A 12,813-nucleotide genomic window follows, 5' to 3' on the forward strand; every position below is an offset into this window, starting at 1 on the left:
GGACACCGAAGAGAGAGAGAGGGGCGGACACCGAGCGAGAGAGAGGGCGGACACCGAGCGAGAGAGGGGCGGACACCCGAGCGAGAGAGGGGACGGACACCGAGCGAGAGAGGGGCGGACACCGAGAGAGAGAGGAGGGCGGACACCGAGCGAGAGAGGGACGGACACCGAGCGAGAGAGAGGGACGGACACCGAGAGAGAGAGAGGGGCGGACACCGAGAGAGAGAGGGGACGGACACCGAGAGAGAGAGAGGGACGGACACCGAGCGAGAGAGAGGGGCGGACACCGAGCGAGAGAGAGGGCGGACACCGAGAGAGAGAGAGGGGCGGACACCGAGAGAGAGAGAGGGGCGGACACCGAGAGAGAGAGAGGGGCGGACACCGAGAGAGAGAGAGGGGCGGACACCGAGCGAGAGAGAGGGCGGACACCGAGCGAGAGAGAGGGGCGGACACCGAGCGAGAGAGAGGGGCGGACACCGAGAGAGAGAGAGGGGCGGACACCGAGAGAGAGAGGGGCGGACACCGAGCGAGAGAGAGGGCGGACACCGAGAGAGAGAGAGGGGCGGACACCGAGAGAGAGAGAGGGGCGGACACCGAGCGAGAGAGAGGGGCGGACACCGAGCGAGAGAGAGGGGCGGACACCGAGCGAGAGAGAGGGCGGACACCGAGAGAGAGAGGGGCGGACACCGAGAGAGAGAGAGGGCGGACACCGAGCGAGAGAGAGGGGCGGACACCGAGCGAGAGAGGGGCGGACACCGAGCGAGAGAGGGGCGGACACCGAGAGAGAGAGGGGCGGACACCGAGCGAGAGAGGGGCGGACACCGAGCGAGAGAGGGGCGGACACCGAGCGAGAGAGAGGGGCGGACACCGAGCGAGAGAGAGGGGCGGACACCGAGCGAGAGAGGGGCGGACACCGAGCGAGAGAGAGGGGCGGACACCGAGCGAGAGAGGGGCGGACACCGAGCGAGAGAGGGGCGGACACCGAGCGAGAGAGGGGCGGACACCGAGCGAGAGAGAGGGGCGGACACCGAGCGAGAGAGGGGCGGACACCGAGCGAGAGAGGGGCGGACACCGAGCGAGAGAGAGGGGCGGACACCGAGCGAGAGAGGGGCGGACACCGAGCGAGAGAGGGGCGGACACCGAGCGAGAGAGGGGCGGACACCGAGCGAGAGAGGGGCGGACACCGAGCGAGAGAGGGGCGGACACCGAGCGAGAGAGGGGCGGACACCGAGCGAGAGAGGGGCGGACACCGAGCGAGAGAGGGGCGGACACCGAGCGAGAGAGGGGCGGACACCGAGCGAGAGAGGGGCGGACACCGAGCGAGAGAGGGGCGGACACCGAGCGAGAGAGGGGCGGACACCGAGCGAGAGAGGGGCGGACACCGAGCGAGAGAGGGGCGGACACCGAGCGAGAGAGGGGCGGACACCGAGCGAGAGAGAGGGGCGGACACCGAGCGAGAGAGGGGCGGACACCGAGCGAGAGAGGGGCGGACACCGAGCGAGAGAGGGGCGGACACCGAGCGAGAGAGGGGCGGACACCGAGCGAGAGAGGGGCGGACACCGAGCGAGAGAGGGGCGGACACCGAGCGAGAGAGGGGCGGACACCGAGCGAGAGAGGGGCGGACACCGAGCGAGAGAGGGGCGGACACCGAGCGAGAGAGGGGCGGACACCGAGCGAGAGAGGGGCGGACACCGAGCGAGAGAGGGGCGGACACCGAGCGAGAGAGGGGCGGACACCGAGCGAGAGAGGGGCGGACACCGAGCGAGAGAGGGGCGGACACCGAGCGAGAGAGGGGCGGACACCGAGCGAGAGAGGGGCGGACACCGAGCGAGAGAGGGGCGGACACCGAGCGAGAGAGGGGCGGACACCGAGCGAGAGAGGGGCGGACACCGAGCGAGAGAGGGGCGGACACCGAGCGAGAGAGGGGCGGACACCGAGCGAGAGAGGGGCGGACACCGAGCGAGAGAGGGGCGGACACCGAGCGAGAGAGGGGCGGACACCGAGCGAGAGAGGGGCGGACACCGAGCGAGAGAGGGGCGGACACCGAGCGAGAGAGGGGCGGACACCGAGCGAGAGAGGGGCGGACACCGAGCGAGAGAGGGGCGGACACCGAGCGAGAGAGGGGCGGACACCGAGCGAGAGAGGGCGGACACCGAGCGAGAGAGGGGCGGACACCGAGCGAGAGAGGGGCGGACACCGAGCGAGAGAGGGGCGGACACCGAGCGAGAGAGGGGCGGACACCGAGCGAGAGAGGGGCGGACACCGAGCGAGAGAGGGGCGGACACCGAGCGAGAGAGGGGCGGACACCGAGCGAGAGAGGGGCGGACACCGAGCGAGAGAGGGGCGGACACCGAGCGAGAGAGGGGCGGACACCGAGCGAGAGAGGGGCGGACACCGAGCGAGAGAGGGGCGGACACCGAGCGAGAGAGGGGCGGACACCGAGCGAGAGAGGGGCGGACACCGAGCGAGAGAGGGGCGGACACCGAGCGAGAGAGGGGCGGACACCGAGCGAGAGAGGGGCGGACACCGAGCGAGAGAGGGGCGGACACCGAGCGAGAGAGGGGCGACACCGAGCGAGAGAGGGGCGGACACCGAGCAGAGAGGGCGGACACCGAGCGAGAGAGGGGCGGACACCGAGCGAGAGAGGGGCGGACACCGAGCGAGAGAGGGGCGGACACCGAGCGAGAGAGGGGCGGACACCGAGCGAGAGAGGGGCGGACACCGAGCGAGAGAGGGGCGGACACCGAGCGAGAGAGGGGCGGACACCGAGCGAGAGAGGGGCGGACACCGAGCGAGAGAGGGGCGGACACCGAGCGAGAGAGGGGCGGACACCGAGCGAGAGAGGGGCGGACACCGAGCGAGAGAGGGGCGGACACCGAGCGAGAGAGGGGCGGACACCGAGCGAGAGAGGGGCGGACACCGAGCGAGAGAGGGGCGGACACCGAGCGAGAGAGGGGCGGACACCGAGCGAGAGAGGGGCGGACACCGAGCGAGAGAGGGGCGGACACCGAGCGAGAGAGGGGCGGACACCGAGCGAGAGAGGGGCGGACACCGAGCGAGAGAGGGCGGACACCGAGCGAGAGAGGGGCGGACACCGAGCGAGAGAGGGGCGGACACCGAGCGAGAGAGGGGCGGACACCGAGCGAGAGAGGGGCGGACACCGAGCGAGAGAGGGGCGGACACCGAGCGAGAGAGGGGCGGACACCGAGCGAGAGAGGGGCGGACACCGAGCGAGAGAGGGGCGGACACCGAGCGAGAGAGGGGCGGACACCGAGCGAGAGAGGGGCGGACACCGAGCGAGAGAGGGGCGGACACCGAGCGAGAGAGGGGCGGACACCGAGCGAGAGAGGGGCGGACACCGAGCGAGAGAGGGGCGGACACCGAGCGAGAGAGGGGCGGACACCGAGCGAGAGAGGGGCGGACACCGAGCGAGAGAGGGGGCGGACACCGAGCGAGAGAGGGGCGGACACCGAGCGAGAGAGGGGCGGACACCGAGCGAGAGAGGGGCGGACACCGAGCGAGAGAGGGGCGGACACCGAGCGAGAGAGGGGCGGACACCGAGCGAGAGAGGGGCGGACACCGAGCGAGAGAGGGGCGGACACCGAGCGAGAGAGGGGCGGACACCGAGCGAGAGAGGGGGCGGACACCGAGCGAGAGAGGGGCGGACACCGAGCGAGAGAGGGGCGGACACCGAGCGAGAGAGGGCGGACACCGAGCGAGAGAGGGGCGGACACCGAGCGAGAGAGGGGCGGACACCGAGCGAGAGAGGGGGCGGACACCGAGCGAGAGAGGGGCGGACACCGAGCGAGAGAGGGGCGGACACCGAGCGAGAGAGGGGCGGACACCGAGCGAGAGAGGGGCGGACACCGAGCGAGAGAGGGGCGGACACCGAGCGAGAGAGGGGCGGACACCGAGCGAGAGAGGGGCGGACACCGAGCGAGAGAGGGGCGGACACCGAGCGAGAGAGGGGCGGACACCGAGCGAGAGAGGGCGGACACCGAGCGAGAGAGGGGCGGACACCGAGCGAGAGAGGGGCGGACACCGAGCGAGAGGGGCGGACACCGAGCGAGAGAGGGGGCGGACACCGAGCGAGAGAGGGGCGGACACCGAGCGAGAGAGGGGCGGACACCGAGCGAGAGAGGGGCGGACACCGAGCGAGAGAGGGGCGGACACCGAGCGAGAGAGGGGCGGACACCCGAGCGAGAGAGGGGCGGACACCGAGCGAGAGAGGGGCGGACACCGAGCGAGAGAGGGGCGGACACCGAGCGAGAGAGGGGCGGACACCGAGCGAGAGAGGGGCGGACACCGAGCGAGAGAGGGGCGGACACCGAGCGAGAGAGAGGGGCGGACACCGAGCGAGAGAGGGGCGGACACCGAGCGAGAGAGGGGCGGACACCGAGCGAGAGAGGGGCGGGACACCGAGCGAGAGAGGGGCGGACACCGAGCGAGAGAGGGGCGGACACCGAGCGAGAGAGGGGCGGACACCGAGCGAGAGAGGGGCGGACACCGAGCGAGAGAGGGGCGGACACCGAGCGAGAGAGGGGCGGACACCGAGCGAGAGAGGGGCGGACACCGAGCGAGAGAGGGGCGGACACCGAGCGAGAGAGGGGCGGACACCGAGCGAGAGAGGGGCGGACACCGAGCGAGAGAGGGGCGGACACCGAGCGAGAGAGGGGCGGACACCGAGCGAGAGAGGGGCGGACACCGAGCGAGAGAGGGGCGGACACCGAGCGAGAGAGGGGCGGACACCGAGCGAGAGAGGGGCGGACACCGAGCGAGAGAGGGGCGGACACCGAGCGAGGGGCGGACACCGAGAGAGGGGCGGACACCGAGAGAGGGGCGGACACCGAGAGAGGGGCGGACACCGAGAGAGGGGCGGACACCGAGAGAGGGGCGGACACCGAGAGAGGGGCGGACACCGAGAGAGGGGCGGACACCGAGAGAGGGGCGGACACCGAGAGAGGGGCGGACACCGAGAGAGAGACGGACACCGAGAGAGAGACGGACACCGAGAGAGAGACGGACAGCGAGAGAGAGACGGACACCGAGAGAGCGAGGGGACCCAGAGAGCGAGGGACCCAGAGAGAGAGAGAGAGAGAGAGAGAGAGAGAGAGAGATGGACACAGAGAGAGAGAGAGAGAGTGAGAGTGAGAGACACAGAGAGAGAGAGAGAGAGAGAGAGAGTGACAGACACAGAGAGAGAGAGAGAGAGAGAGAGAGAGAGAGAGAGAGAGAGAGAGAGAGAGAGAGTGAGACAGACAGACAGACAGACAGACAGAGAGAGAGAGAGAGAGAGACAGCGAGGTTGGAGTAGTTGAGGAAACTAGACGAGTACAAAAGGAAGAAAGGAATAGAAGGATAGGCAGATAGGGTTGGGCGTAATGGGGACGAGAGAAGGATAGGCAGATAGGGTTGGGTGTAATGGGGGCGAGAGAAGGATAGGCAGATAGGGTTGGGTGTAATGGGGGCGAGAGAAGGATAGGCAGATAGGGTTGGGTGTAATGGGGACGAGAGAAGGATAGGCAGATAGGGTTGGGTGTAATGGGGGCGAGAGAAGGATAGGCAGATAGGGTTGGGTGTAATGGGGACGAGAGAAGGATAGGCAGATAGGGTTGGGTGTCATGGGGACGAGAGAAGGATAGGCAGATAGGGTTGGGTGTAATGGGGACGAGAGAAGGATAGGCAGATAGGGTTGGGTGTAATGGGGACGAGAGAAGGATAGGCAGATAGGGTTGGGTGTAATGGGGGCGAGAGAAGGATAGGCAGATAGGGTTGGGTGTAATGGGGGCGAGAGAAGGATAGGCAGATAGGGTTGGGTGTAATGGGGCGAGAGAAGGATAGGCAGATAGGGTTGGGTGTAATGGGGACGAGAGGAGTTCTCCTGTGCAGCAGAAACACTGCAAAGTTGTTTGAATGGCCTGTTTCTGTGTAACCCTGTTAGCTGACCACAAGAATGTTTTTCTACTCATGTCGAGCAGGAGTTTCTACTTTCAACATAATCAGGTTAAGTTTTTTTGTTGTTCGATGTTCCACTCAAAACGCGGGTGTAAACCAAGGGGTCCATGGAGGATGAGAAGAGTGGCCATCAGTTTAAACACAGCTGAAGCGTATCTTTAATCAGTGTTTACTCCACCATCTCGGACTAACCCAATGCTGAAAGAAATTGTAAATTCACCTGCAAACTGTAAAATCCCACTTCACAAAATATTTGTATATTAGTGTCCATGTCCTCAACATAACAAAGGTCAATGTAAGAGGCTCGAAAGGGGTGCAATCACCTGAATTAATCACTGGGGAATATCGGCGAGGCGGGGGGGGGGGGGGGGGGGGGGGGGATCAGCCAGTTTGTGGGTGGAGCCAATTTCCAGTTCAAAGTTTGTTAAATTAGCATCAAGTAAACTATTTACGTCAGATGTAATCTGTGGTTGAAATGCTCGACTGTGTGCATCGGGTTTGCAGACATGCACTCAACTAAAAATAACAGGGCAACCTCCCAGAGACCTCCGCCTATTACAGCTCTCCAATTTGGTTTCAAACCACTTCACTGAAATGCAGCTTCAGCACACTGACCTTTCATGCGAGAGAGAGGAGAGGTCATATCCAGCTCTAATGGATGGGATGGGCATTTCGTTTTTTTTATAAATATAAATTTACAGTACCCAATTCTTCCCCCCCCCTCCCCCGCCAATTAAGATAGATAGATAGAACATTACAGACCAGTACAGGCCCTTCGGCCCTCGATGTTGCACCGACCTGTGAAACCACTCTAAAGCCCATCCACACTATTCCCTTATCGTCCATATGTCTATCCAATGACTTCATCAATCATCTTCGTTACTTCCTCGAAAACTCGATCAAGTTAGTGAGACACGGCCTCCCCTTCACAAAACCATGCTGCTTCTCACTAATATGTCCACTTGCTTCCAAATGGGAGTAAATGCGGTCTCAGAAAATCCTTTCCAATAATTTCCCGACCCCTGATGCAAGGCTCACCGGCCTGTAATTTCCTGAATTATCCTTGCTACCCTTCTTAAACAAAGGAACAACATTAGCTATTCTCCAGTCCACTGGGACCTTACCTATAGCCAGTGAGGATACAAAGATTCCGGTCAAGAACCCAGCAATTTCCTTCCTTGCCTCCCTCAGTATTCGGAGATAGATCCCATCAGGCCCTGGGGACTTATCTACCTCAATGTTTTTCAAAATGCTCAACACCTCCTCCTTTTTGATCTCAATGTGACCCAGGCTATCTACACATCCTTTCCCAGACTCATCATCCACCAAGTCCTTCTCTTTGATGAATACTGATGCCAAGTACTCATTTAGTACCTTGCCATTTACTCTGGCTCCATGCATAGATTCCCTCCCCTATCCTTGAGTAGGCCAACTCTTTCCCTGGCTACCCTCTTGCTCTTTATATATGTATAAAAAGCTTTGGGATTTTCCATAATCCGGTTTGCTAACGACTATTTGTGACCCCTTTTAGTCCTCCGGATTCCTTTTTCAGTTCATTCCTACTTTCCTCATGGGCTTCCTCTGTTCCCAACCTTCTAGCCCTTACAAATGCTTTATTTGTCTTTTTGACAAGACTCACAATATCCCTTGTTATCCAAGGTTCCCGAAATTTGCCATATTTATTCTTCTTCCTCATAGGAATTCCTATCAACTGACATTTGAAAGTCTCCCACATGCCAGATGTTGATGTAGCCTCAAACACCCGCCCCCAATCTCGATTTTTCAGTTCCTAATATTGTTATACTTAGCCTTCCCCCAATTTAGCATCTTCACCCGGGGACTACTCTTATCTTTATTCAACAGTACCTTAAAACGTACTTAATTATGGTCACTGTTCCCGAAATGCTCCCCTACTGAAATTTTGACCACCTGGCCGGGCTCGTTCCCCAATACCAGGTCCAGTACGGCCCCTTTAGTTGGACTATTTATATGCTGTCCCAAGAAGCCCTCATGGATGCTCCTTACAAACTCTGCCGCATCCAAGCCCCCAGCACTACACAAGTCCCAGTCAATATTGGGGAAGTTAAAATGACCCACAACAACCCGGTTGCTTTTACATCTTTCCAAAATCTGCCTACATATATGCTCCTCTATCTCCCGCTGGCTGTTGGGAGACCTGTAGCAAACCTCCAACATTGTGTCTGCACCCTTCCTATTCCTGAGCTCTACCCATATTGCCTTGTTGTCGGAGCTCTTTGAGGTGTCCTCCCACAGTACAGCTATCATATTCTCCTTAACCAGTCGAGCAACTCCACCACCACTTTTACATCTCCCTCTATCTCTCCTGAAACATCTAAAGTCTGGTACGTTTAGCTGCCAATCCGGTCCCTCCTTCAACCAAGTCTCTGTAATGCAACAACATCATAGTTCCAACTACTATTAAGGGGCAATTTAGCGTGGCCAATCCACCTACCACCCTACACATCTTTTGGGTTGTGGGGGTGAAGCCCACGCAAACACAGGGAGAATGTGCAAACTCCACACGGACAGTGACCCGGGGCCGGGATCGAACCCAGGTTCTCGACGCAGTGAGGCAGCAGTGCTAACCACTGTGCCTCCCTGGGAAGGGCGTTTCCGATCTGCATCAAAATTGTGCGCATGGGATAGTCCCAGTCCAGTTCCTAGAGCAGGTGATGCTCCGGAGGTTGATGCACATGTCGTCCGACACAGATTAGGGACGACAAGAGGTTAAGTTCACAATGGCCATACCAGCAATATATGTCTCTCCCCCCCCCCCCCCCACTCCCAAACAATAAAAACAAAGAAGAAAAATCACTTTAAGGTCTCCCGTTATTTGTGTCTCCTGTAATTTGAAGTTACTCTCAGATTATAGAACATACACCCACCGCCCCCAAACAGAATAAAAATCAGCCCAAATTAACTGGTCCCACTTTCCTGGCCGGTAAAATACATTGCAGATGCAGCGTTGCACGCAGTTCAGTGCATGTGCAAAAATCACAAGTGAGAAGCAGGGATTTGGCTGTAGAGGGGTGGTGGTGATGGGGCTGGTGACGACAGGGCTGCGTACTGCTGGGTTCAAGACCCCAATAAGCGATTGTGCTTGCTACCAAGTTCCTGCCTCAGAAATTAAAATGCGGGTGTGGGTTGTGGAGTTATTGCAAATTAAATCTAGTACCTCAAATCAGTTGGAAATGACAAAAATATTGGCAGTTTTGTTGCCTCTTTGCTGTCACGAGACCCTTTGTGAAGGGGATGTTCGAGGTAAGTTATAAAGAAGCATTGATCACACATATCAGTGCAGGATCACAGATAGATGACAATTGCTAAATTATAGCAGCACATTAATTCAAAGCTTATCACACACTTGTTTGAAGCCCATATCTGCTGCTCCTGGTGGATCTCCTGTGCAGGCGATGGTGGGAACCCCCGTTTGAGAAGTTTTATTCAGAGTCAGCAGTAGAGGTTTGCCTGCTGTTCTGTTCATTAGAATTTAAGTGGGAAGAAACAGAATTGTCGCTTAATAATAGAAATGGTGTCATGTTCAAATCATCTATCCTCCGATGGATGGGTTTAGAGAAAAAGAAAACTGCCGAGCTGCCTCCAATATCAATTGCAGAAGGCTCACGAGCAATACTAATTCAAATGAGCTGAGGTTTTGGAAGGTCCCACCCCTGCTCGTTTATCACCACACTCTTTGGCTCGAGCGGTGTCGATATTAGTCATGGGAATAGGAAATAAAAGGTAGTTTGATTTCTTGCTCAACCCAAGTTTTCCCCTGCTGGGGTTGCATTTCTTTGACAAATTCCTCAAACACAGGATGTTGCCGAGTTAGTACGAGGGCTGGGTTTAATACGGTGGTGCAAGCAAGGATTTGAGCATCAAATGGCTCCCAGATTTGTTCTTTTGTTTAATTCAGATATTTCGGGTTTCATTAACTCAAGGAAGTCAGATTTGGAAAATTTAATTGTGCTACATTTCTACGGAGGGACAATATAGGAGCTAGGAACAGAAGCAGACAATTCAGCCCTTCGAGACGGCTCTGCCATTCGATCATTTCCTGGTCTCAAATCCATCTCCCCACCCGTTGTTACCCAGGTCTCTTTAACATATTTTTTTAAGAATCAGAAATAAATCTATCTCCTTGATACCATTTGGGCTTATAACGTAAACTATTCACCGCTCCCAACATCTTCCGTTGGTACCGATGTTTTTCTCGCCTCCCAATTCTGCCGCTGAACCACTGGCTACTTCACACGCAGCCCATCGCGTCTGCGCCGGTCAAAAACAACCACCTAACTATTCTAATCCCATTTTCCAGCACTTGGCCCATAGACTTGCATTTTTTGATATGTGCACTTGCAAAGCATTACGAGGATCGCTGCCTGTCAGGCAGAGAGTTCCTCTGGGCGAAAAGGTTTTTTCCCCTCACATCCCCTCGAAACTTCCTGCCCCTCATCTTAAATGCCCCCTGGTCATTGATCCCTCCACCAAGGGGAACATTTTCTTCCTGTCCACTTCCTTTATGCTCCTCATAATTTTATACATCTCAATCATGTCTCCCTCAGCTCCAAGGAAAACACACCAGTCTATCCAATTTGTCTTCATAGCTAAAACTCTCCAGCCCAGGCGACACCCTGGTAAATCTCCTCTGCGCCCTTTCAAAGTGCTATCACATCCCTCCTATAATGTGGATTCCAGAACTGTACGTAATACTCGAGCCGTGACCGAACCAACATTACAGTTCCAACATAACCTTCCTGCTTTTATGCCTTGGCAAATAAAGACAAGCATACTACATGCCTTCTTAACTACTGTATACACCTGCTCTGATACCCTAAGGAACCGGTGTACATGCACACCAAGGTCCCCCGATCCTCGGGTCTTGCCGTTTATCTTGTATTCCCTTGCCTTGCTTGACCTGCCCAAGTGTATCACCTCACACTTGTCCAGATTGCATTCCATTTTCTACTGATCAGCCAATCTATATCGTCCTGTAATCTAAGGCTATCCTCCCATATACCACCCCACCAATTTTTGTATCATCCGCAAACTTGTTGATTAAACCTCCTACTGTCATGTCTAAATCATTTATATAAACCACAAACAGCAAGGGCCCCAACACTGATCCCTGCGGGACCCCACTGGACACAGGCTTCCAGTCAGAAAAACACCCCTCGACCATCAGCCTCTGCTTCCTGTCACTCAGCCAATTCTGGATCCAACCAACAGTGCTTCTGGGGCAGCGGTTCCAGGATTTTGACCCGGCGACAGTGAAGTGGCAATGAAGTGGTGCGTGGCATCGTCCAGGTGGCAGTGCCCCCATGTATCTGTTGTCCTTTTCGCTGGTGTAAACCCCAATTGCAGCACACTCAGCATAATGAGTCAACAGTTGTAACAAGTGGCAACTCGCTGCAAAAGATGCCGATTCAGCCTAACAAATTAAGCTGGTGAAATCAAGTGCTCTACCCAAAAAAAAGCATCCAGTCCGCAAGAGTGGAGCTCAATAAGCAGAAAATTACTACAAAATGCTCAGAAAGGTCATCAAGCAGCATCTGAGGAGAGAGAAACAGGAGCTAACGATTCAGGTTAAACCTCCACTCCCCCACCGCAGGACCTGCTGAGCATTTGGTTTAAAAAAAAAAAAAAAAATTTCCAGCGTGCGCAGTATTTTTGCTTTTGTGCCACATGTTGGCTTTTCAGGTAAATGACTGTACTGAAAATACAACTTTCAATTAATCACCAAACATTTCCATTTTGAGAGCGAGTTGTGTAACAACGGCAGGGTGACCCTCATTTCACACGGCAGTCCGGTGTTCCAGGTTGCACATGGCTGAGCTGCCGTCTGGCTTGTAATTTGGGCCGATTCAATTTTCCGCATGGGCCGTACCTACGCTCTATTATGGTTTGCCTGCACCCTCCCCCTCCCAACTCACTTAACCCCCATCCCAAAGTGCCCCTTAATTTTCTCCGCCAGTGTTGGTCACCCCGAACAATCTACATAAGGCAGTACAAAATTGCAGGAAATTTACGTATTCCCAACCGAAGTGGATCATTCTCACAATGAAATAATGCACCTTCAAAACGCATTAGGATTACATACCTCACATTGCTTTCACCATTGCAAATTAATCTTCACAGGTTTGAAACATTCTACGATCTGTTTGCAAACAAAAATCAAGATTGGTAACTGAATTAAGAGATGATCACAGTCTAGGACAGTGGTTCCCAACCTTATCTATATGTCATGGCACACCTCTATATATTACAAAAACATTGAGGCACACCTCCTATTTTCTCTGCCTTTTCCCTCACTGGGAACTTCGTTTTTAATCTCTCACATTTTTTTTCCCTCTCCCAGTCTCTCTCTCTCTCCTCTCAGGGTTTTTGTGCCATTTGAGTTTTGGTTTTTCGCGCAGGAGCATGGGACCTTGGGCTTCAGCTCCAAGTCCTGTTGGTCATGGCTTACCGACATCAAATATCTAAACCATGCATATACAACTTTCTCAGCTGGCGCGTGCATGGGAGGCTCAAGATTCGTAAAGTCTTGGGAGATGCCAACCACAGAGCTGAAGACAAAAGGTCCCTGGTGGTTTAATCACACGAGTTTGGAATCATTTTTCACGGCACATTATTCATACGCACTATAAAGGGCTTAAAACATAATTTTTCTTTGGTAAATACAAGCAGAGTAAGGTTTGGGCAATTGTCCAACATTGTTCAAGTTTACAAATTTAAATAGCAATTCAAACATCAAACAAAATGTCAAGATAATTACTGTCAAAGATAGAAGCACAGACGTGGCTGATGCAGACTGGCTCATCCTGTCTGTATTAACAG

The 12,813-nt window shown here is 56.1% G+C and overlaps 1 protein-coding gene across 1 annotated transcript in view; it reads right to left on the reverse strand.

The window, feature by feature from the left end:
• Positions 1-12,813, reverse strand: part of spsb1 (splA/ryanodine receptor domain and SOCS box containing 1) — a 113,352-nt gene that overhangs the window by 33,258 nt on the left and 67,281 nt on the right. The window contains 1 exon segment of the mRNA XM_072477921.1: positions 12,077-12,133. The gene's annotated coding sequence lies outside the window, so the exon portion shown is untranslated.

This window comes from Scyliorhinus torazame, chromosome 16, assembly GCF_047496885.1.
Source record: "Scyliorhinus torazame isolate Kashiwa2021f chromosome 16, sScyTor2.1, whole genome shotgun sequence".
NCBI classification, from domain to species: Eukaryota; Metazoa; Chordata; class Chondrichthyes; order Carcharhiniformes; family Scyliorhinidae; genus Scyliorhinus; species Scyliorhinus torazame.